This window comes from Maniola jurtina, chromosome 10, assembly GCF_905333055.1.
Source record: "Maniola jurtina chromosome 10, ilManJurt1.1, whole genome shotgun sequence".
NCBI classification, from domain to species: Eukaryota; Metazoa; Arthropoda; class Insecta; order Lepidoptera; family Nymphalidae; genus Maniola; species Maniola jurtina.
In genome coordinates this window covers 4969951-4995135 of record NC_060038.1, presented here as the reverse complement: position 1 = coordinate 4995135, position 25185 = coordinate 4969951, and the positions used below count along the sequence as shown (strand labels likewise).

At 35.8% G+C, this 25185-nt stretch overlaps 1 protein-coding gene across 1 annotated transcript in view; it reads left to right on the top strand.

Moving 5' to 3' along the window:
* The window catches only part of LOC123869010 (suppressor of lurcher protein 1-like), a 297510-nt gene that overhangs the window by 201031 nt on the left and 71294 nt on the right, over nucleotides 1-25185 (top strand). The window lies entirely within an intron of this gene.

The window sequence follows — 25185 nt, the reverse complement described above, 5'->3', positions numbered from 1 at the left end:
AGTTTTTAACCCGCGACCCAAAAAGAGGGGCGTTATAAGTTTACGTGTGTATCTGTGTATCTGTCTGTGGCATCGTAGCTCCTAAACTAATGAACCGGTTTTAATTTAGTTTTTTTTTTGAAATGTAGCTTGATCGAGAGTGTTCTTAGCTATAATCGAAGAAAATCGGTTCAGCCGTTTGAAAGTTATCAGCTCTTTCTAGTTTTCTTATACCTAGAGGTTTTTGTGTCGGGGGTTTTTCAAATTTGGAGTTATAGATAATGATTTTAATTCTAGTTTTAAATTCGTATAGAACTGTACAATTTCCCAGTTCTTGTAAACTTTTTGCCTTAGTCAGCCCAAAAATCAAAGTACTTAGATACAGTGAATGGTTTAATTTGCTACGTAAACTCAGTATTAGCAATCGTGCCGCTCGTTAGGGTTCTTCAGTTGACGATTCGCTTAATTGCATCGACTCTGTCGCACTGGTGCACTTATTTGCGAATTTACGACTATTATTGCGATTTATTTGGTACTTGAGATTTAGAATTTTTATGAGCTGTTTACTTATAGAGTTATTAAAAGCGGTGTGATCCTATACTATGTAAGTATGTACCCAGTAGTGGTAATTTGGGAATTTGTAATATCTAGGTTGGTTTTAATCTTGTCTAGTGGAGGGCTATTCTTTCTCTTTTGAAAGCACTTTCCATTGCACTGAAATGCCTGGCTATACCTATAGAAGAAATATTTCAAGCAAAAATCTATGAAGATGTCAAAATTAGTACCTAAGTTGTAATTACTAATTACCCTGGGGTCTACCGGCATAGATTGATAGCTACAATGTGACAATCGCAATGACTTGGCGGCTGTTATTGATCATGAGTCATAATTAACATTAAACTTATGAATTATTTATTATCATCAACATTGTCAACCAGCAGATGTCCACGGCTGGACAAAATTCTCTTGTAGGGACTTCCACACGCTATGTCCTTGAACCTCCTGAATCCAGCGGCACTCCGCGTTTGATGAAGTCTGTCCACCTAGAGGGAGCATTTTATCATCATTAATGAATCGCAATAATTGTAATCATCGCTATTGGCTGAATTTCTTATATCTTTCCGAAACTAAAGTACCTATCAGCCTTATTATATTAACACTTAACACAAATTTTTAATTCAAAGAATCGTCTTGCGATAAATTTGCGAAACTATCCCGCTTTTATTCAAGCTTTGCAAGTTTAAATTGTCACAAAACTGAATATTCGATTCACGCTGAATAATGAACTAGTAGCGTCGGCTTTTAAAGATTTAACTCTACTGAAAGCGATGCTAAGAATCGTTTAATAAGATGCTATAGATTAGAGGATACTAATTATTTCCACTTCCTTTGTATACTTTAGACGAATAAAGTTCTAAATTTCCATCTTAGGCTGCATCATCACATCATCTATAAAAGTCATTTTGCTTCTATAAACTCTGCTTGTATTTAGAAAACAATACATTACGTTTAATCCACTATCTTTATCCACGGAGAGAAGTTAATATAGGGCTCTCTCTTTAAGTAATGTCATACAATCCCATACGTACCCATACTCTACTAGTATCTATGGAAACAAAAACAGAAACTCGTTTGTGATTGGTTGGTCACTCAAAATGGTTAATGCCCACTAACTTTTTGTCTTTTTCATTTATGTGAGACTAGCTGATGCCCGCGACTTCGTTCGCGTGGATGTAGGTTTTTTTAAATTCCCGTGGGAACTCTTTGATTTTCCGGGATAAAAAATAGCCTATGTGCTAATCCAGGGTATAATCTATCTCCATTTTAAATTTCAGCCCAATCCGTCCAGTAGTTTTTGCGTGAAGGAGTAACAAAACATACACACACACACATACAAACTTTCTCCTTTATAATATTAGTGTGATTATGTAACAGAGAGAGCCCTATACAAACTTCTCTCCGTGGATAAAGTATTGTTAGGTGATAATAAAGTAGATTAATCACACCGTCATGGTTCTTGAACCATTCTAGCCAGTGATTTGAATGATTTGTTCACTCGTTCATAAATTTTGGACACAACAACACTAAGGTACCTCTATGCCTAAAAATAGCTAGTTAAGCTAAAAAGTAGATAATATTTTGAATCAATGGACTATATTACGGATATTTATAGTTCCATTTTCGGAATTCCACCATTTTTATTTATTTATTCGAAATAATTTTAATGTCTTTTACATTTTGTATTTTTGGTTGAGTAAAGCTACGCTGGAAAAAATAACTATGATTTGAACCTTAACTATTTGCTTCACGCGCAATAAGAAACTATACAGTGCCTTTGCGAAAACATATCCACTCCACTATCGTCCAGAACTCTTGAAAAAAGATTCCGATGAATTGAGAACCTCCTCTTTTTTTCGAAGTCGGTTAAAAACCTGTCGTCAACAGTCAAATTATAGTTTACTAGCTGATACCCGCGACTTCGTTCGCGTGGATGTAGGTTTTTTAAAATTTTCGTGGGAACTCTTTGATTTTCCGGGATAAAAAGTAGCCTATGTGCTAATCCAGGGTATAATCTATGTCCATTCTAAATTATTGGATGCCGTACCTTATTCAAGACCGTCTCTTTAACTTTTCCCAAACGAAAACGAGGTTGTGTAGCAGACATTGAAATTGGAAGTAGCAAAGACTTTTATTTGTCTTTTTCAATGCCTTTGTGAACTTTCTAGAGTCAGCGTATAATACACATGTGAAGTGACTCCTTGGAAGTTATAATTGGCCGTTGAAAGTTCAGAACACAGAATACAGGCGCATCTGTTTCCAGTTCAAAAGTACTAGGCATTGTTAGCGAGGTAAAGTAAATATTCTTGGCTTGGCGAACCAAAGTACCCACATATGCAAATATCTAAACTAGTAATTTCCTCGTATAGTAACTATTTAGATAGATAAAAGATGTATTCGTTGACGAATCTTTTATAGTTCATGCTTACAACAAGTATAATTAAAAAATAACACCCCCGACAAGTGAAGGTTACAGTAATAACTAGAAAATAACTGATAACTTTCATACGTCTGAACCGATTTTCTTGAATTATAAGCTAAGAACACTCTCAATCAAGCCACCTTCAAAACAAAAAAAACTAAATTAAAATCGGTTCATTAGTTTAGGAGCTACGATGCCACAGACAGATACACAGATATACAGATACACACGTCAAACTTATAACACCCCTCTTTTTGGGTCGGAGGTTAAAAAGTAAGCAAAAATTATTCCCTAAATAAATTACCTAATCGTCGAACAAAAAAGGTTCCGCACTCATTCGAATAAAGTGTCTTCTCGTAACTCTAGTTTGCGTACTGTGGTTCTATTTGATCAAATTAATTAGTTCAAATTAATTAATTAACAAAATTAAAGTATATCTAGAGTTGCTTGTGTTAGTATTTCTCTTAGACTTTGCCCATCACTAGCATCAATTTAAGATCTTTCCGAGTACGCACCATCAAACAAGGTTGTTCGTTTCTTCAAGCCTCAACATTCTGCCATCTTATTTAGGGTGTTGATATAGCAGGCTGAAAGTTGGCTACGCTTAGATACCAATAAGCAGCTTCCACATCAGAAAATGTCCCCCCAGGTTCAATTTACCTACCTGTTCGTCCATACTAATATTAAAAGTAAGTAATTAAAAGTATGTCAGCCTGTTAAACTGATTTTGACATGGTTCAGATATGGCTTACATCCATCCCGGAGACGGACAGACCTAGGATATAAAATCAAAGGATTTCTATGTAATTTTTAAAAACCAAATCTACGGGAAGAAGTCATATTATCTAGTTCTTCATATTTCACGATTTGATAAATAAAACTAAAAACTAAGGCCAAAACAAATTTTCGTTGCTTTATTTGAGCGTAAACGTTTTCTCTGCATTGTATGCATGCTGTATGTGAATTAGTCCCAAACTAATCAGTACTGACAACAACATACATTAAAATTATGCATTACAAGAGCGAACTATTCCGTACTAAACGGGTGTTATTAATTAGTTGCATGGTTGCAGATGATCATCTCATATTTAAATTAATATTTGTGTGTTCTCTACCGCTTTATTATAAGCTCTATTTGGAAATTGTCTATTTATTATTATGAACTAAAGATATGACCATACATATATTATTGTGTATTACCTATTTTGTTTATTAATTATATCATTTATGCAATTCAGCTGAGAAGATTCACGTATACTAAGTATTTACTATGTAGTATTAGAGCAGACATATGGTGGTAGTTTTCTCCATTGAAAAGCCGTATTTTAAAGTTTTTTGACCTTTTTCCCAAATAGAAGAATATATATTTCATTATGACCTTTGCCCGCGAAGTCATTCGCCATTTTTCAGAAAAACTTGTGATTTTTTTTTGTTTTTTTTAGGCTAATTTCGGTTGATAGTGAATAACGTGACAACATATCTGTGTGACATAAAAAAGTTTTAAAATCGTTTGAGCGGTGAGTCGAGTTGTGAGCTGCGCAGTCTGCTCTTCCCATCAGTATGTAGCCTAGCGTGCTTTGAACCGCGACTACAGACGAACGAGGCGAGACCACTCTGTCACACCCAAGCAAGAAGGGGAACAGTTCATTACCGATTAGGCAATCGATCGGCCCTGGAGTATGATAATCGTCGTCAGCCAATGGCAATGCGTGTAAATGAGTCAACTGGGAAACATCGATACGAGCGTTTGGTAAGTGGTCGGTAATTGTGTCTATCACCCTAGCGGTAATAGTATAAGAACAGCGTGAGTCAAAGCGAGAATAAATTTTAAATGTTACAAATCCCAGTGATGTGCTTTCTGTTTGACCAATGCCTTTTACAACTGACGGAGCGAATTTAATTTTCAAATTTAAGCGTTGGCAACATTCTTTCGAAATAAAATTAGTCATTGAACCTGTATCTAAAAATAAACGGATAGCGTATTGCGTATTGTTACTACATACATTTACTTTCGCGGTAGGTAAAAGTACAGTTGTATCTTTCGAGTAATTGCGTGAAGAGGTAGTCACTGAAAGTGCTAATTCTGTAGGATTACTTGGCGGAGCGTGAGGTGCGGGTAGCGGTGCTGTAATCTTTGGTAAATCGCTAGATTTATCATTCTGCGGTGGCATCTGTATCGGAGTGTTACTGTTGTTAGCACCATAGCGGTTCAGTGAGTAAGCGGTGGCATGTGACTGTGAGGTCCCGGGTTCATACCTAGGCTTAGAAAAGGAGCTACATAACAGACTGTGATGTGAGCTAGACGCACAATTCCCACATCGACCTTGGCTCTTACAGCGGAATTTTAAATGAAATCCTAGGCAGAACTCACAAAATCTATTTTTTCTCACTATTTCTAGCTTAGTTTTAGCGTCTTGGTTTTTAAAAACCTCACACTTGTAAAGCGGATGAGCGTCTTGATTTTTACAGATTATGCACTTACGTTGAGTATTTTGAGAATTTAAATTATAATTATTGTTGTTGCTGACTGTACTAGTATAAGTCTGAGTTTGCGATTTAGGTTTATATGAATTAGGTTTTTTATTTGGAGTTTGAGTGTTAACTTGAGCGGAGCGTAAAGTTTGTATTTTTAATTGTTCTTTTAAAAAGTTATTTAAATCGGAAAAGGTAGGTATTTTAATGTGTTTGTGATTTTGTTCAAATAATGACACAACATCTTTACTTAACTTTGAGAGTGCAATGTGTGTAATCATAAAGTCTGATAAGTCTGGTATTTCTAGGCGTTGCAGTGCCGCTTGCGCGGAGCAAAATTGATCAACAAAAGATTCGAGCGGTTGATTTTGTTTGCAATTTAAAATCGTATCTATATATTGAGTAGCTTGCACTCTAGTATCTTGATATTTCTCTAATAATGCGTTCCATATAATAAGATAATTCTCAGAGGTGGGTGGTATGCCAGAACAAACCAAAAGCGCCTTATCAGTTAAACAACTAACCAAGTATTGAACTTTTTGTACATCAGTGAGTCTATTGTTGTTATGTATTAAGTTCAAAAAGTTTTCATAAAAGACAGTCCATTTTGACGGACAGCCATCAAATGTTTTTAAATTCAATGGAGGTAATTTTTTATTTAACAAACTGTATTGGTTGTCAAACTGTGACACAGCGGATTCACTCTTAATTTCATTTAGAGTATATTGAATTTGACAGTATAATGTGTCAAATGCGCCTAGCGGGGCATAGTTCGGCGTATAAACAGGGTCCGTTTTCAAATAGGCTGAAATTAAATCGTCTATAACTATCGCGAAATCTTGACGTAATTTTTCTAAACTTTGAACGCGAGACAAGAAATTCGTTCTGTTCACAGAATCACTCACCTTCAGACTTAAATCATATATTTGTTGAATTGATAAAAACAAGAATTCTTTCTTAGCCTCTAATCTAACAATAGTTTCGTTAGATTTCGACATTCTGATTTTTGATATGCGAAAATAAACGTTATTTCAAGCGAATAAGACTCAATACAGGCGAATTAATATTTCGATATAATTTTATAATGAGTTAGTTGTAGGTAGATATAAAAAGTTTTAATCTTTAAATATTGAAAAATATACATAAATAATTATATATAATGCGTTAATATAATGTAATGCGTGGATCTAAACATAAATATGCGTAATTATACAAGATTTTTTTATATTTTTGTTAGCGGCGGTACCTATGTTCCGAACGTAATTCTATTGCAATGAATATTGAAATATACAATAAATAGCGTGTTTAGTGTTGAATTGTATATGGAATACGATTCTAGGAAGAGAAATAGGATCCGGTTCGAAGGACCAGAGAAATTGTAGGATAAATACCTGGATTTAGGCAGGATAGGTCACCGGTGGTTTGGAGTCTTCCCTTTCTCGTATTCCGTGGATAGTTTCTTCGAAGCACAGATTCGCAGAACACTTCACTTAATTTTAAAGTTTATGTGATTTTAACTTATGTACTTAGCGTAGCGTTTTTACAGTTTAATAGCGGGTTTTTGCGTGATTAATTTAGCGTTATATGAGTTTTTTACACAAGCGGCGCGTGGCGTTTGTACAGCGGGCGTCACGCAGTTAGCGGGTTTCAGACTCGACGTGCGTAAACGCCGGTTCAAAGGTAACTGACAGGTGCGGGGTGTAGGAGCGGGTAATAGGATGGAATTTTATGTGTGCGTGAGTGTTTGTGTGTGTGTATGTATGATAGCGTAGTTAAATATATAATAATAACTTAAGCAACTAGAAGGCGCTTACAATATCATAAACGCACTATTACGCCCATCTCTTATAAAGATAAGTGCTTCCCTGTCCACTTTTTCTTTCTTTTTGTCTTTATTGTTACAACTTTCTGGTACAAATAAATAATAAAGTCCAGTTCCATGACAGACGGTCAAAGTGACGAAGGAAATAAACTTCGACTAGGTATCAATAAAAAATAAAGTGATTCGTTGCATTACCACAATATAAACTTGATCTAATGGACTTCGATTTCATGATTGTTTTTGTATATCTGGCGTATAAGTCTAACTGGCAGTTGTGAAGCAGGCCCTTAGCATTTTAACCTCCATGATCAAGTTTAAAGGATTTTTGTGTAATATTAACGAATCCTAACGTGTTATAAAATAGTACGAGTAAGTCGCAGGCAAAAGCTAGTTTTGAATATTTAAAGCAAACCATTTCATTTTGCTGTTAATGCAAAGCGGTAGGCATCACTGAGATTAGTCTAAATAAATAATCGCGTATCTAATTAGTAGTGTGCGCTTATGAGCGAGCTAACAGTTTGTTTCTGTATGTAAACATACGGTAACAATGCTTTAGGTGTCGTCCAATTAATTTTATCTATTTGTAATCAACAGTGTTTGGAAGCGAAGTATGTAGTTTGCTCGAATTTTGTTAATGATTTAAAAAGATAACAAGTGTAAATTAAAAATTTGTAACACCCCCGACGATCCAAAGTATTTGAGTTTTCCAAAACATCATTTTCAAATAAATAATTATGTATTTAGGCAACGTCCATCTTGACAGCTTGACATTTGTCTATTGACATAATATTATGAACCTAACGGTTATCTAACCTTCTTTTCTACAAGAAAACTAGAAAAGAGCTGATAACTCTTAAACGGCTGAACCAATTTTTTTAGATTATAGCTAAGAACACTCTCGATCAAGCCACCTTTCAAACAAAAAAAACTAAATTAAAATCGGTTCATTCGTTTAGGCGCTACGATGCCACAGACAGATACACAGATACACAGATACACAGACACACAGATACACAGATACACACGTCAAACTTATAACACCCCTCTTTTTGGGTCGGGGGTTAATAAAGAGAAACAAATAACAAAGGTTTGACTAAGGAGAATAGGAGACTTTGGAACTAGTAGGTACCTACTACCTACTGTCAGGAATTCTTGGCAGAGTGAACTAATAACCCTCGGTCATTCACATTAAATCAATACCTAAGTACAAGTACTAGAATTCCGGATAACCTATGGTATGGTAATTTAAAAATATAACATGGTGTAGAATTTATTTAGGTACCTACACCTCTTGGGTTAAGTTAAGAGAAAAGGGAGGTTTATTCAAAACCTTATAGAAGGCTATTGGAATGAAGCACCATTTTGAATTTGAAATACCATAGGTATGCAGATAGTGGTTAAATACCGAGACAATGTTCGGTAAAAAAGATGAAACGAGGTTAACGAGCGCTCCAGTTAGCTTTTTTAAATGCTGCTTTGAATATTTTAATCGATACCTATTTGCGAAACGTTTAATAACTTTTACTCTATCAAAAAATGCATTTTTTCAGGGTTGGCAGTATTGTGCATGGTTTACATCTCTGGTTTACATTGATGTGGAGAGTGTTATACTTGCGTGGCGTAGAAATTACGCTTCGCGCCCCTGTCAAGTCCCCTTTTTGTTGGTTCAGTTATCTCACGATTTCCGGGCTTCAAGACTGCGGCCTTACCCGAGTCTTAGTACAAGTATATGAAAGGTGTGCTCAAAGTGGCCACCTTAACTTTGAGTTTACAAAAACCTATCAAACGATTGATTTCCAAAAAGAATTCTATACTGCTGGAAAAGGAGTTAATTAAATTTATGTTAGGTTTGTGAAATTTAAATTCTTGCAAATTGAAATATAAGCATAAAATTATCCATATCAACTTGTAAAAAACTGCTTTGCCCAAGCAGCCGCCTTAAGCGGCCATGGGGGTAAGAGCAACGCAGCCAACCCCAAATTTACTGTTTATTATTGATTTATTGCCTACATTATACCTATATAATACAGATAGCTATCTGTAAGCTGAATATAGCACGATCCATCCAATGATTTTAGTTGTGCGTTGATAGATCAGTCAGCTAGTCACCTATTTCCTTCTTTATACGTAGATTTCTCATGCAAACATCAGTCATCTCAGAAGGATTATACCCATTATTATTTACCTAAAAAAAAATTCACGCCTATTTTTGTTTTTTGAACGGCCATGAGATATAATGGTCAAATAACCAAACATTAATAGTATATTTGTAATAACGCAGGCTGATTGGATCCGCCGCTGTAGTCACGAGCCAGCGGGTTTCCAATATAGGCCTCACTGATGATACCTATAATTGAATCTCTAACGATTATTGCAGATGTACGCTACACATTATAGACAAACTTATTATTTTGACAATCTGTTTTGTGTTGATAGCAATTTCGATGTCCACGTGGGTTTAATTTTTTTAGTCCCGTAGAAAGCTTATGTGCGTTTCCTGGATGCTTTGGCCATAACTCTGACAAATTTTGTTAAAGGGTGAAGTAGATCGGCCATGAAAATATAACAAACAGACAAGCAGACACACTTTCGCATTAAAAATATTTTCATAAAACTACCAACTAAAGACTACATGAAAAATTTGTGAAAGTAGCCGTTCCTTGGTGGAAAATAAATGCTGAAAAACGTGAGGTTATTTTGCTCGCTTTATTTGCCGTCAGATTGAAGTATTGCTCAAGCCAAGCTAAGCTCGCATGGCCCTCGAAGCGAGCTTACGTAAGAGCATAACACAATTTGAAGGCTTTTTTTCAGTTTTTGCTTAAAACACCCAATCGGAACTTTAATTTTACTATCACAGAAATTGAATGGTAATAAATTATGTCCGAACCGAATATCAATTCAATCACGGAAAAAGCTAACTTTGCTTTATTACACCCAAGCCGCTCCGCCCACGTCCATCAATAGGTACTGGTACTGTGGCCGATTTTTGTCGGTACATAATTAAACATACAGATATTGCAATATTTACACGCACACGTCTTACACAAGGTCAAAAAATCTGTGATAAATGTTGACGAAATTATCGGCCCAATAATCGAACTAAAAAGTCTAACGAGTTAAGCGCCTACTCTGTTAAACTTACAATTTGCAATAAAACATCACTAGTCGACTACATGTGTTAAATGAAACGTTTCGTTTTAACCCTGCGCATGCCCCAACCAAAAAAGACCTTCGAAATCTTACATTTAAAAATGAATATCTGCCTGTTCGTCTATCCGTGTTCGTTACCTATGCATTGACGCGTTATCCATCCAATTGACCTTGTACAGATGTTACCTATCACCTAGTATCATCAATTCATCATAGACATAGTAGGTATCTTGACTGACTGTCGTCAATGTACGTACCTATTGTTTATTAGGTAGCACGCAAGTCGCAATGCAATGTATGCGGGGCATTAGCTACTCCATAATATTTAATATTCTCCCTGAAAGCAGAACTTTGTGAAGTAAACTTTCTTGCAGAGATAATAATATGCTTACTTACATCGTACATTTCATTCGTCGACTTATTAATTATTTCTTTTAACATTAAAGCGCTTGTAGTCTACCCGTCTAGTTTCCTTTGTCTTCTCTTTGTAATAATTTCTCGAATGGCAGCGTTTTCGACTAATTGCTTTAAAATCTTTCTCGCTCCGCTTAGCCCATCATAATTTTATTGCAATCTAAATGCAGTTATCGTGGTCTTATTATTTTTAGTATCTCTTGCCAACGACTCAGTAACATTTATCGATGGTAATATCTACGAAATAAAATTCAAACACTTACTGATAAACAACGAAAAGCTCTGACCGATAAGTCTCAAAGCATTAATAAGTTTTGCACTGGAATTCCATATCGTGAGAACGGTACCGTAACTATTCTTGAAAATTCATCCCCAAGGTGGTAAAGAAAATAAGGGCTGACAGTTTGCATAGTTAGAAACGTGGAATTTGGTATTAAGCCTTATGTATTTAAAGGTACAGGTTCAAATAATAATAGATAAATAAGTATAATAGTAGTAGAAGTATAAAGCTTTATTGCAACAATACACAGTACAGAATATCTGAAAATATTTACAAACAAAAAGAAAAACAATTGTGCTACGTTGCAAAAGGTGGCACTAAAGTGATATATGCATTTTATTATATTTTTAAATATCCTGCAATGTATTTGTGATTTTAGAGATCCATTACAATTAATTGATGTCGAAACTTTGACCTGCAACAAAGCACCTGCTAACAAATAGGTCAAGAGTCATCCGCGTTAATACTCGAGGTAGCTATTACGTCTCATGCACATTAATTTTTAGCTTATTAACTACTACGTTACTTTAAATTATATGCGTTACATTACTACCTACTATTATAAACATGTTATCATACCCTACTGGGTGCAATCAGACTTTATCAGCACTCAGACTTATAGAAAATTGAATAATGTTTCGACGTAACTTTAGCAGATGATATCTTTAAATAAATTAGCCCTCGGCACAAGCTAGCTTTGTGTACGGTAGAGGTAAACACTATCATTACTCTATCCAACACCTCTTTTTAGGGTTCCGTACCTCAAAAGGAAAAACGGAACCCTTATAGGATTACTTTGTTGTCTGTCTGTCTGTTTGTCTGTCTGTCTGTCTATCAAGAAACCTATAGGGTACTTCCTGTTGACCTATAATGATGAAATTTGGCAAGTAGGTAGATCTTAAAGCACAAGTACAGGAATAAATCTGAAAACCGCGAATTTGTGGTTATATAATTAAAAAAAAATTAAAGTGTGTTTCAATTTTCAAAGTAAGATAACTATACCAAGTGGGGTATCATATGAAAGGGCCTTCCTTACCTGTACATACTAAAACAGATTTTTATTTATTTTTATGCATAATAGTTTTTGATTTATTGTGCAAAATGTTGGGAAAAATACCCTAGTACGGAACCCTCAGTGCGCGAGTCTGACTCGCACTTGGCCGGTTTTTTTTTTTCATAAAATAATTAACCTCTGGTGATACTGGGATCTTGGACCATAATGATACAATTGGTATCTATATTTTAAAGTGACGTGGACACTTAATGAGAGTTTTAAATTAGTGTTACACAAGCTATACTCTTAGGTACAATAACAGGTTCTTATTTGGATGCAAAAATTTACAAGCTACACCCATCCCTCTTGCCAGCAAACTGTAGCCAAAAAAATTCCACGAGCATTCATTATTTATCAGGCCAAGTTCAGTGTGGAAGAGTGGGTGTTTTTTCTAGCATCGTGTATTCAAAGTTGGGGCTATGCATAAATTTAACGGGCAAACGACTCGATGATAAAGGTCTGGACAGACAAAGCCCAAATCGGTGACGTGCTGTGGTAGTAGCTTAGCAGAACGTCAAACTGAACGCGTGTATGATTTGCGAAACAAGTATATTTACAGGGCAAGAAAGATTTACACATCAAACTATAGAAAGATATAATCGACAGCTTCGGTTTCGTAGAGCCTCGTATCTGCCACTCATACATATTATGTGAAGTTTTTCTGACTTCGTCTGTGTTGGCGTTTGCTGGCACGCGTGCTCTGCGCGCAATAGAGGGGCGCCGAGCGTGTGTCGGCGGGCGCCGGCACAGACGAAGTCCATACATATATAGTTTCCCTAACTTGTAAATAACTACAAACTTGACATTGGCTAATCTTAGTAAAGCCAGATGAGAGGGGGAGACTTGTCAGAAACAACGCTCTACGAAACCAAAGCTGCCAATTACCTCTTTTAACGGGTATGGTTATAATGGGAGCTCCTTACTGTCCTCGAGGTCGCTGCCTTAGGTCACGTTTCCGTCACGCGTTGTGTTTGCCCAAGCCTTAACAAGTAGCGAGAGTGGATTCAAAATCAAATTTCCAATGCCATTGCGGGAGATGGAGAAGTTAAGTAAAGTAATTTCCAGTAAATTGGAACGTCCATCGGTAAATCTCAGAAAACTCGGATTGATACTCGAAAATTTGTTTTGATTCTGAATCTAGGCCAAACCTAAACCTTTCCGCACTATAAATCTATTCTTTCTTAACTTACTTGGACAAGTGAATAAGTTGCACGTGTTTTCTCGTCGGAACGCTTAAGTGAATCCTTTTATTTGGACTCAGTTTCATAGTGAAATTATGGGGAAACAAATCACTTGCGATTTGATTCGGCACGACCTAGTGGACGTTATGCATGCGTTGGTTCACGTAAAGGACATCGCCTGCAGCGTTGAGTGCAACCGCGGCGCAGAATCCTTTTTGGTAAAAAAATCATTTCCATAATACCAATATCAACCATATTATTTATATCAAAGTAAATTAGGTAGTTATAAAAAAATATTTATGCGTGCCTCCTGTTCTATTCCACTCCTTAGATATGCTAAGGAAAAATATAAATGAACTGTAACTTAAAAATATATAATATAGATATTTCCAGCTCCATTTTTCCGTTATTTTCAAATACAACAATTGATAGTTATAGTACTTACTCACTTTTTTGGATGTAAGATCCGTCAGGTCGATTTTTTTTGTTTAAAAGGTAGCCCATATTACCCGAACGATAATAACGAATTGATTGACACCTCATTCATCAAAATCGGCCCAGTAATTTAGGTGCTACGGTGGAACACACAGAATCTGATACAAACATAAATACATACATACATACATTCCTTTTGGCTTTGCCGTAGTCGGGTAAAAATATATGACTAAAAATGGTACAGATTGAACTTTCAGCCCACTCTGTAACTTTACACACACCTATATTATTAAACAAAGTCAAGAGCACACAAGCGTGTGTAGGTATTTTACATAGCCCGTAAAGCACAAGCTCCAGCCATACGTAAATTCGCCGGCAAACGCAACTCGACTGTTACGAGAACCGGCAGAGTGGAGCCCTAAATCAAATTTCCTCACCCATTTTGGAACATGAGCGAAAAAATTCAAGCTTTTACACAAAAGCTCTAAATTCAGGTGGGTTACGTACTCGCTATCTCTTCTCTATATTATATTTAAATAGTGTATTTCATAGCTGCCTAAGTTATACAAAGTAATATGCAAAATTATAAATTTCTCGACCCACCCGTTTGAGTAGCAGGTATATTGATAATAATAATAGGTAGTGTGTCTAATACGACATCCCATTGACACCCCTCGTGTATAAAATCCTAAAAACAACCGAGTACCGGCCTTAACTTTTAAAATTATATTTTTTTAACGAGAAAAAACATCAAGAATTTAAAGTCGCTCGTAAAACCTTGAACCTTTCACAAGGTTTATACATTATTAACCAAGGTAAAGGTCATCATAATGCTCATTTTTCAGATGGAAACGGAATATTTACCTCATTCTGAAAGATAAGCAAATGTAATGCGGGCAAACCATACATTGCAATGCGCAACACTCACATGCAGAGAGGAATGGAGCCGAGCGAAGAATTTTTTTTCACAGGTCAAACTAAGCTTTTTACTTTAGCATACTGCGTCTCTCCTCCGTGTTTTGTTATAAGCGTGAGAGCCTAGTCGTTAAACGTCAATCTCCTATTTGGGGCGTCCGCGTCATCGGTAGTTCTTTTTTTTTTTTTTATTCACTATAGGTAAGCGCTTGACCACAATCACACCTGATGGAAAGTGATGATGTGGTCTAAGATGGGACGCGTTTACCTAGAAGGTGCCTATTCACTCTTGTTTTAAAGATACCCGGATTGTAATTAGTAGGAAACACAGATCGCACGATCCCGGACACGCACCTCTTTGGATGTTGAGTGCGTTTGAAACAACTGCTAGGTGCCTACATGCCTGTGTGTTCTCCGTAATGTTCTCAAAGATATGTGAAGTCTACCAATCCGCCCTTGGTCACTAAGTAGGGCCAAAACCCTTCTTATTCTAAGAGAATACACGTGCTAAGTAGTAGGCTGGTGATGAGTTGATATGGTGAAGATGCACTCAGACGTCCGCTAGACTCCTCTATGATTTGTTTTCATTATACCAATTTCAGCCATATAACTAAGTTAATTACTAATTAGAAAGGTTAGAAAAAGCTCTACTCTACTATACTCCGTAGGTATGTATGCTCTGTCTAGTAATGGCGCTATTATTCTAAAAGCATCGGACCTAATATATTTCTAAAAGGGATAACAAAAATTTTAATTCACTTGCATTCCATTCTTGTGAAACACTCGAAACTAGTAACGTATGTACACACTATACAGCGTACCAAAAATGAATTTTTAGTTTCTATTATGAATTTTTAGCTTCATGCAGTTAAACGTTTATTTACATAAAGGAGTTTTGCAGTCTGCATGCTAAATGCACTTAATTAACATGCCAACCGGCTCATTAATATCAACTACGATATTAGACTAAAATTCGTTGAAGAAAATTAAAGCTAACTTGCAAATACACATCTAAAAACCTTTTTTTCGGGAAGAACTGACCTGAAGGTGCTTCTACTTAAGCTAAGTAGGTACTTATAACTTACCTGTACCAACGATCTACTAGTTAGTTAACCCCCGACCCAAAAAGAGGGGTGTAATAAGTTTGACGTGTGTATCTGTGTATATGTCTGTGGCATCGTAGCTCTTAAACTAGTGAACCGATTTTAATTTAGTTTGTTTTTGTTTGAAAGGTGGCTTGATCAAGAGTGTTCTTAGCTATAATCCTAGAAAATCGCTTCCGCCGTTTGAAAGTTATCAGCTCTTTTCTAGTTACTGTAACCTTCACTTGTCGGGGGTGTTATAAATTTTTAATTTACACTTGTATACATAGAGTAGTTAGAGGGACTACCAGAACCTGACATTATGACAACACAATTAAGACAACAATAAAAAATTATATGAAACACGAATAACGAATAAATATTCGAAAAAAGGTCTCCGAAAACACGCCTGCTGTTTCAATTTAATTTACTTGATAAGGTAAATTTAATTACCAACCAACTTTTATCATTACACATTATTTATGATTAAAAAATATATAATAATGATATTTCAAAACAACCATCACTCGCAAGTCGCAACCTCCCTCGAACCGTCATGCAGATATTCTTAATTAGCCATACTTGAAAAGGCAAGGAATAAAGTTATTTAAAACAAGTGTAAATTAAAAATTTATAACACCCCCGACAAGTGAAGGTTACAGTAACTAGAAAAGAGCTAATAACTTTGAAATGGCTGAACCGATTTTCTTGGATTATAGCTAAGAACACTCTCGATCAAGCCACCTTTCAAACAGACAAAAACTAAATTAAAATCGGTTCATTCGTTTAGGCGCTACGATGCCACAGACAGATACACAGGTCAAACTTATAACACCCCTCTTTTTGGTTAGGGGGTTTAAAAGTGAGTTCCTCAATATTTCTAATGCCCCCTGGACCACCTGTTAAGATGAAACTACACGGACCACGGTACAGTCCAGCTTGAGTTTGAGTGTGCAGTGCGCCGGTACGATTTCACCCGTTCGCAGAAACATTTCAGTCGGTGCTCGGGTGCCGAGAGCACTCAACCTTGCAAACCTTCGACCCCATCCTACTAAAGTGACTTTGCATTCCGAATTTACTACATTTTACTACACTAAAATCTACATTAAAAAAAAAAATAACTTAATTATGTGACCTGTTTTAATCATTCGAGCTTTTAAAGTTTAAACATTGTCTAAGTATCGGCTTTTAGTAACTGCGCAGTTATGGTTGCACTTCGTAAAGTTTAGATAAAAGTGAAGCAATGATCAGAGAAACTTATCAAGGATTGTTCCTGAGTTTTGTTTCCCTTTCTTTTTGCTGTCAACTGACGGAAACTATGGCGAAAAGCGCGAGCAGATACATAGGTAAGTTCTAATATGGTTTCATTAATTTTATAAACGAGTGCTTACCTATTAATTCCTATAACTACTTTTGATCTTTTAACACAGTGAAGTAGAGACAACATTCATGTTACTAAAACGTAAAACGTATAGGCAAACTTAAAATTAGATCCACTTCTAACCAAGGTTTTAATGCCGATTACAATTCAGTGATAATTACTGGCGAGAATTTTTTGTTTTTTCTTCAGAATACTCCCTTATTTCAGGGTCCTTGAATATCGGTAAGAAATATTAAGTAAATTCCAATAACTCCATATAAGATTTTACCTGTCAAGTATAAAATTAAGTTTAAGTAACTTTAGTTAAAGACTTTCAAAGTTAACGTGAAACTTAAGCAATGATACTCGTACGTTATACTCGCAAGAAACTTTACAAGGAAAATTCATAAGCTTTACCTTCTCTTCCTTTAAAGCTAAGTATGTTGAAAATTATAAGCAACGATCACATTGCTAGTGATATTACGATTATTACCATGCTATAGCTAGGCTATCCGTCCGAGGTTTTATCCCAGGCTCTATAACTTTAGGAGCTATGATGTGCCTTTTAAGTAATTAAATATCACTTGCTTTAACGGTGAAGGAAAACATCGTGAGGAAACCTGCACGCCTGAGAGTTCTCCATAATGTTCGTATGAAGTCCGCCAATCCACATTTAGCCATCGTGGAGGGCTATGGGCTAAACGTTTTTAACCCCCGACCCAAAAAAAAAAAAGGGGTGTTATAAGTTTACGTGTGTATCTGTGTGTCTGTGTATCTGTGTATCTGTCTGTGGCACCGTAGCGCCTAAACTAATGAACCGATTTTGATTTAGTTTTTTTTTGTTTGAAAGGTGGCTTGATCGAGAGTGTTCTTAGCTATAATTTAAGAAAATCGGTTCAGCCGTTCGAAAGTTATCAGCTCTTTTCTAGTTACTGTAACCTTCACTTGTCGGGGGTGTTATAAATTTTTAATTTACACTTGTTATTCATTTTGAGAAAAGATCCGTGGACCAGCGATGGGTCGATAGCGTTGATACGCATATAATGCTAGTGATTTATGAACGTTATTTATCAAGCTGTATTTCTTTCGTCTAGCTATTAGCTGATTACAAAGAGGGCGAGAGAAAATAATATATTTTACTAGATTTCGCTCCCGATAGCGGTTGGAACAGTTTTTTGGGATGTATTCTGTAAACTGTGAAAGTGTTACTGAAATCGATCCAGTGGTAGTTAATGCGAGTATAAGCATAATAAAAACAGGCAAACTATTTATTACAGTATCATAATTATATCGCCCTTGGCCATATATCTTAGCCAGATGTATATTACTTTTCATTGAGTTAAAAATAGGTGCTTCACATTACTATGTTTATGTCCAAGTGAAACAATGATGAAAGAGAGTTATCAAGGATTGTTCCCAAGAACGCTTCCCCTTCATTGTTCATCCAACTGACGTGTTACCTTGAAAAAGCGCGCGGCGGTATACACCACAGAATTCAGAATACATATAGAAAAAGGTTAAAGGAGGGTGAACTTATGGTTCAGATGTCCCAGTAAATCATCAGTGCGTTGCATCAGAGTAAACTAGAGTGAGTGAACTCTTGGTTTGATCCCGAATCGATATCTATCAAATTTTTGCTGATCCAGCACCAGGGGTGACGTGAAATCTAAGTTTTTAAAAATATTACAATGTTTAAAAACACACCGTGCGACAACCCAAGTAACATACCCAGTCGTTTCATAGGTTACAGCCGACATTTGACTCCAACCTCGAGGTCATGTTACAAGTTCTATGACTGTCATGAATTTTAGTTGCGTTACATAAACAGACGGACATAGCTTTATACTTTAATTTACATTGCTCTGGATGCTAGATATTATGTGCTTTCAAATTACTTGTGTAATATGAGGTGATGGTCGCGACTTTTAAAGTTTTTCTGTGCGGATTTAGGTTTTCGAAAATCCTTTAGGAACTCATAGCTTTTCCAGCATGAACATTTTCCCAATAACTTATTTCTAGGATAAAAATTTACACTCTAGAATGTAAGCTAGCTTTGTGCCAAAGATCTGTAAAAGTAACAGACAGACAAAAAGACAGGCAGACAGACACACTTTCGCATTTACGATATTAGTAGGTATTTACCTATATGGATGACTGAATCACTTAAAAATTCTGGTATTAAAGATAATGATACCGTTTCTATTACTTTGCTTAAGATTCCTTGGTACATGCCTACTCTATTTACGTATTCTACTGAACTTCATTGTTTATTAATGAATACATGTGCAAGTTTAAGGGCGGTATGGCCTAGTTAAGATGGTGGATATCAAATATTCGCCTTGGTAAAGTAACGTTGACCCAGTTTGGTAATGGGTTGATTTAGAGTGGGAAAACTGGGAAATTTAGAGGCCTTGAGCTAGGGAAGCCACTAATTTTCCAAAATAATCATCATCATCATCAACAACATAGTCAACTTATCGTCGGCTTACTACTGAGAACTGGTCTCCTTTCAGAATCAGAAGGGTATGGCTATAGTCCACACCACTGGCCGAATGCAATCAGGACTTTGCTTTGAGAATATTATGGAGAACTCTCAAGCATGCAAGTTTCTTCAACATTTAGTCGTTTAAAACGCACACGACTCCGAAAAGTTAGAAATACGTGCCCGCGATTGAACCCGGAACCCCTAGAACAGAACGCCGACGTCTTAACCATTGGAATATCACCACTAGCCATAGTATATGGGTAATTAAATTAATACTCACTATGATTAGGTTTGAAACAGTTTGTCGTAACTATTATATATTTTGTTTATTGCTTGAATTTGGCAGGCCTCTAAATATTCTACAGTTAGGTCATGCTAGGTCATGGTCAGGCTGTATATTATATTATCTTGACTGGCCTTAAAATATACGAGGTTAAACCGCATATTAGACAATTGTTATTTTGTTTCTTGAATTTGAGTTAATTACAAAAATAGGGATTTTAAATAAGCATATTATAAGTATTCATGTACTTATATGCCGGTTTACAATTTTTATTGAACTATGCCCGACTAATTTCAATCTTGTTCAGGATCCTTGATCATGGGTGTCCACACGCGATGCAAAAGTAGTCGGGCATACTCCGACAAAAAGCGAATGTGAGCTAGGCTATACTTATTTTTACAACTAATACTTATCACTCACGATAGTTTAATCGCTAAAATAGATTTTTTCATTTAAATAAAGAAATGATGGATAAATCAAGAAACGATGTATTAAAGTTCAAAACTACTACTCCATTACAGTACCATCGGATTAGATACGTCATATAAAAATAAATATCGCACAAAATCTACAATCTTGAAAATAAATAACTTGAATATGATCCCAAGAGAGATTTGCATTCATCGCGACATCGCAATTTCGAATTTCATAATATCTATTCCGTACCGAATGAATAGACAGTCTCCGACTGAAAATGCTACAAATTAGAGATGGGCATTATTGCTACTTTTAAAGCATTTTCACTTGGTGAATTTTTTTCTTCACAGTGATTTCACATGCGATTTTTCACGAAGAGTCATTTGATCGTTTGTTACATTACTTTAACTAGGAATTGATCAAAAAAAATAGCGCTGATATTTCGCAACTAGTTTTTCACAGAAAGTGATTTTTTTCCAGTTATTGTTTGCTACATTAATTTAACTAGATGTTTTTCTTTTTCTTTACAAGTGATGGAAGTGTCTCGCTCACACTATTTATATCTTCTTAACTCACGTCATTCAATCGTGTGCGCAGCGCGTGCAAGTAAAAAATAAAATGGGATTAAATGTAATAATTTTCAAACTTCGAATGATTTTGCTACGTGGTTTTTCACGGGCCTCTTTAAGTAAGATAACCTATAGCTAGTGAGTCGTGTTCCATAATAAAAAGATTTTGCACTTCATTTTTCACCTTGCTACCTGTGAAATAGTCCATGTTTACTACAAATAGTGCGATATTTCAGTTATTACGGGCAGCATCAATAAATCATCTCAATCGATGTTCGGAACTCAGAATACCGTAAGTAATTACCAAAGTTTTGTAATTTAAATATTATACTTTGAATGTCGGTCTCAGTGAAAGGAGTTCTGTTATAAAAACTTTTGAATACCGCTGTAAATATAATGGTGATTTATTAATGGACAGGCTATTACTCGTGTTTTCATCAGAGCGGTTATTATTTTATAAATGGTACAAATCGGTAAGAATTTTTAAAGTGAAACTTCTTTTGGCACGTCACCGACATGCTAATAGTATATTATAGTAATATGCTAATATTATGTAGTATCCTAATAGTAATGTTAATAGTGCTCAGAGTGCCGATAGATGTAAAAACTATGGTTTTAATATACAATTAACCAATTTTAATTTTTGATACAATTATTGACACAATTACCTAATTTGAAAATTCAAAAAAAAAAGGTTTTATTTCATAGTTTTAAGTTTTCACTTAGCTATCGGTCCCCACTGACAGCTATTTTTTATACGATCAAGTATGATACATATTATACTTTGAACGATATTATTGCAAGTCGATTCAATATCTAAAGTGAACCACTTCGCTTTAAAATACCTTGAAGTTTTATAATATGTAGGCTGAAAGTAAGATTGCAAATTCAAGAGCGATTTCGTTCAAATATTCATCGTTCGTGTAGTGTCGTCGCGTTTGAAACATTTCGACTTTGGAACAGTTCATAGATAAAAGGAATTCCGATAAAAATGTATTGGGCCTGATTTTACCTAACCTATATCATAAACAAGATGATTTCCGCGACTTTGTCCGTGTGAATTTACGTTAAAAATCTCGTGTGAACTCAATGATTTTCAGGAGCCAAAAGAAGCATAAAACCTTCCCTGGAATGAAAACTGTCTCATCAGTTAAATGGATGGACTGTGAAAACTAGACAGACAGACAGATACACTGTCGCATTTATATTTTAATATTAGCATGTATATTTAAACGCATGTTAATCCATATCCATTTTAGACATTTTTGGATAGTAGGTATCACATAGGTACGAAAAAACCTATAAAGCTTATCTAGTTACTGGAATCGAATCGTATCGGCTTTGAAACGTTATAAAACTCGATTTGCTAGATAGGTATCTCCTATCGGGATAAAATGTAGAGGTTATAGGTACAGTTTAAAACAGGCGGTCTCCCTGGCGCACGGTGAGCACTTTGTTCTTCTAAGTGGGAGGTCTAGGGTCCGATTTCCGGCAGGTACAATTTGGGAATATAATAATTGCTAAGTTGTCTCTAAGGTTCAATCCAGGTTTGTTTAAAACAAGGTACCTTCTAGGTAAACGCGCCCCATCTTAGACCACATCATCACTTTTTATCAGGTGTGATTGTGGTCACCTGTGAGGAGACCTGTAATCGAGATGGGTAGATGATGATGAAATTGTCTCTGGTTGGGGTCTGGTGCGAAGCTACGGCCGTGGCTAGTTACCACTCCACCGGCGAACTCCAGCCACTAAGCTATTTAATTTTCCGGTACGTTTCCGTGTAGAAACCAAAAAGCGGTAAGAGATTGATAAAACGGACATACCCCTTCTAAATTAGCTCGCTTTCATCTCAGAATATCACTTACCATCAGGAGAGATGGCAGTCAGTAATTTATAATGGAGTACAAAACAAAACCTCCTTTTTTGAAGTCGGTTAAAAAGTTATATGCCGCATCTCTATGTTCGGGATTTTAATAAAGCTTTAGTCCTCTTTAAAGATATTTGATATCCTGCGGTTATTGCCCTACGAACTTGGATCTCAGCCAGTATTATAATTGAAAACTGTGGGTTATTCTTCATTGTAGAGTTTCATAGAGCTAATAGTAGTACATTATACAATTTGTAATTTAAAAAGTTTTGACAACCCAACTGCGCCAACTGTGATGTGTTTATAAAATATGAATAAATAATTGAAGATTTTTCACATACGTATGAAAATGATGTCATACCATACAGTTTATTTTTTAACCCCCGACCCAAAAAGAGGGGTGTTATAAGTTTGACGTGTGTATCTGTGTGTCTGTGTGTCTGTGTATCTGTGTATCTGTCTGTGGCATCGTAGCGCCTAAACGAATGAACCGATTTTAATTTACTTTTTTTTGTTTGAAAGGTGGCTTGATCGAGAGTGTTCTTAGCTACAATCCAAAAAAATTGGTTCAGCCGTTTAAAAGTTATCAGCTCTTTTCTAGTTTTCTTGTAGAAAAGAAGGTTCCCTTAGGTTCATAATATTCAAGTGTCAATTGACAAATGTCAAGCTGTCAAGATGGACGTTGCCTAGATATACATAATTATTTATTTGAAAAGATTTGAAAATGATGTTTTGGAAAACTCAGATACTTTGGATCGTAGGCGCGGAATAGTCCAAGAAAATCGGTTCAACCGTTTGAAAGTTATCAGCTCTTTTCTAGTTACTGTAACCTTAACTTGTCGGGGGTGTTGAAAATTTTTAATTTACACCTGTTCAAAATAGCAGTGTCACTCGCGATGATATAAGGATTCTAACAATACCCCATATATCCAAATCTGTTAAGATATTTAGAAGTTATGGGAATAAAGACAGTTACATACATGAATCCTGGAAATCCTCCTTTTTTTGGGCAGTCGTATATTGTAAAAATTGATGTATTATATGTTCTTACCTAAAAAAAGCAACGGGACACGGACGTGATTATTGTAATTATTTGCAGACCTAAAGAGCTACTTTTATGCTGGAATGTTAAAGATTTCCCATGAGATTAAAATATAACTGAATCCACGAATGAAACCTGAAACTGAAGTCGCACGTACCAGCTAGTAGGTACATAATATGAGTAGAGATTTTAGTATTCACTTACCTGTAAAAAGGAAAGTGAATCTGTTTAGAAGTGAAGTCATTCCCTCAACCGCAGTGGGTCACAAATCCACCTCTTGTCTTACGCAGAGGTCTCCCCAATACCCGCTAGACGCGACATAAAATGGTTTTATATCCCACTTGAATATAAATCCGCCTGTCGTGTGGAGGTATATTGGATATTTTATTTCGGATTTGTTCGTTTTTTTTTAATAAAAACCTATGTGAAAGGTCGGAACGAGGTATGTTTTACTCATATATTTTTTTTTACAGCACTTGCCTACAGGACCTATATAAATACTCCACTTGTCATGAAAATTGAAACTGTTCTGTCAATTTTAATATTCGGTGCAGTTATCACTACACATATTCTAGTTATGAATTTAGAACACTCTCTCTGTATCGTTTTCCTTCTTTCTGAGGGTCGCAACCCCTTTCAGTAGTGGTAGGGGTTTTCTTGCGATAGTGATGCGTCATGCGGTGCGCTTAGGTACGAACACGATTCGACGGGAGTGCGATTTAAACTCTGGTTTAGCTATTATTATTATTAGCTGTTAATAATATAACCGCGAAAGGGGGAAAGTAAGTACTAAATTCGGACCTCTATGACTATGGACCATATGGTCCATTATGTTGACCATAATATAGGTAACCAACTTCTCCTTCCTTTGCTTCTCCTCCTCCTTAAAGTAACCTTTATCGTCTGATATGCGCTATCACAACAACATAGAAATATTTATAATTTTAATAAATAAATGATTTTGGAATCCTCAATTAGATAAATCTACTATACCAATCTTTGTTTTGAATACCAAACAAGGTAAAATAATTGATTTGATATCCTGTTAAATATTTCATTCTGGATTATGCCTACGATTTTCCGTTATAACGTAGTTTTTGTTTCGGAAAATCTTGTGTTCAAAAAATTAAAATCAAAATTCATTTATCATGTCTCTAATGCTCTGTAACTCTGCCACTGCACTGGTTTGGAATGTAGATTGTATCCACTGAGAAGAGCCGGCAAGAAACTCAGCAGTTGCTGTTTATTCAGGTTATAAACTCCTATCTCCATTCCACAGCCAAATCGGTTCAGTCATTGTGGCGTGAAGGTATGACAAACATCCAAACATTCATAATGTTATTACTATTAGGATCACTACTCTGAATACTAGGTATACCTATCAAAATAATTCTTAGA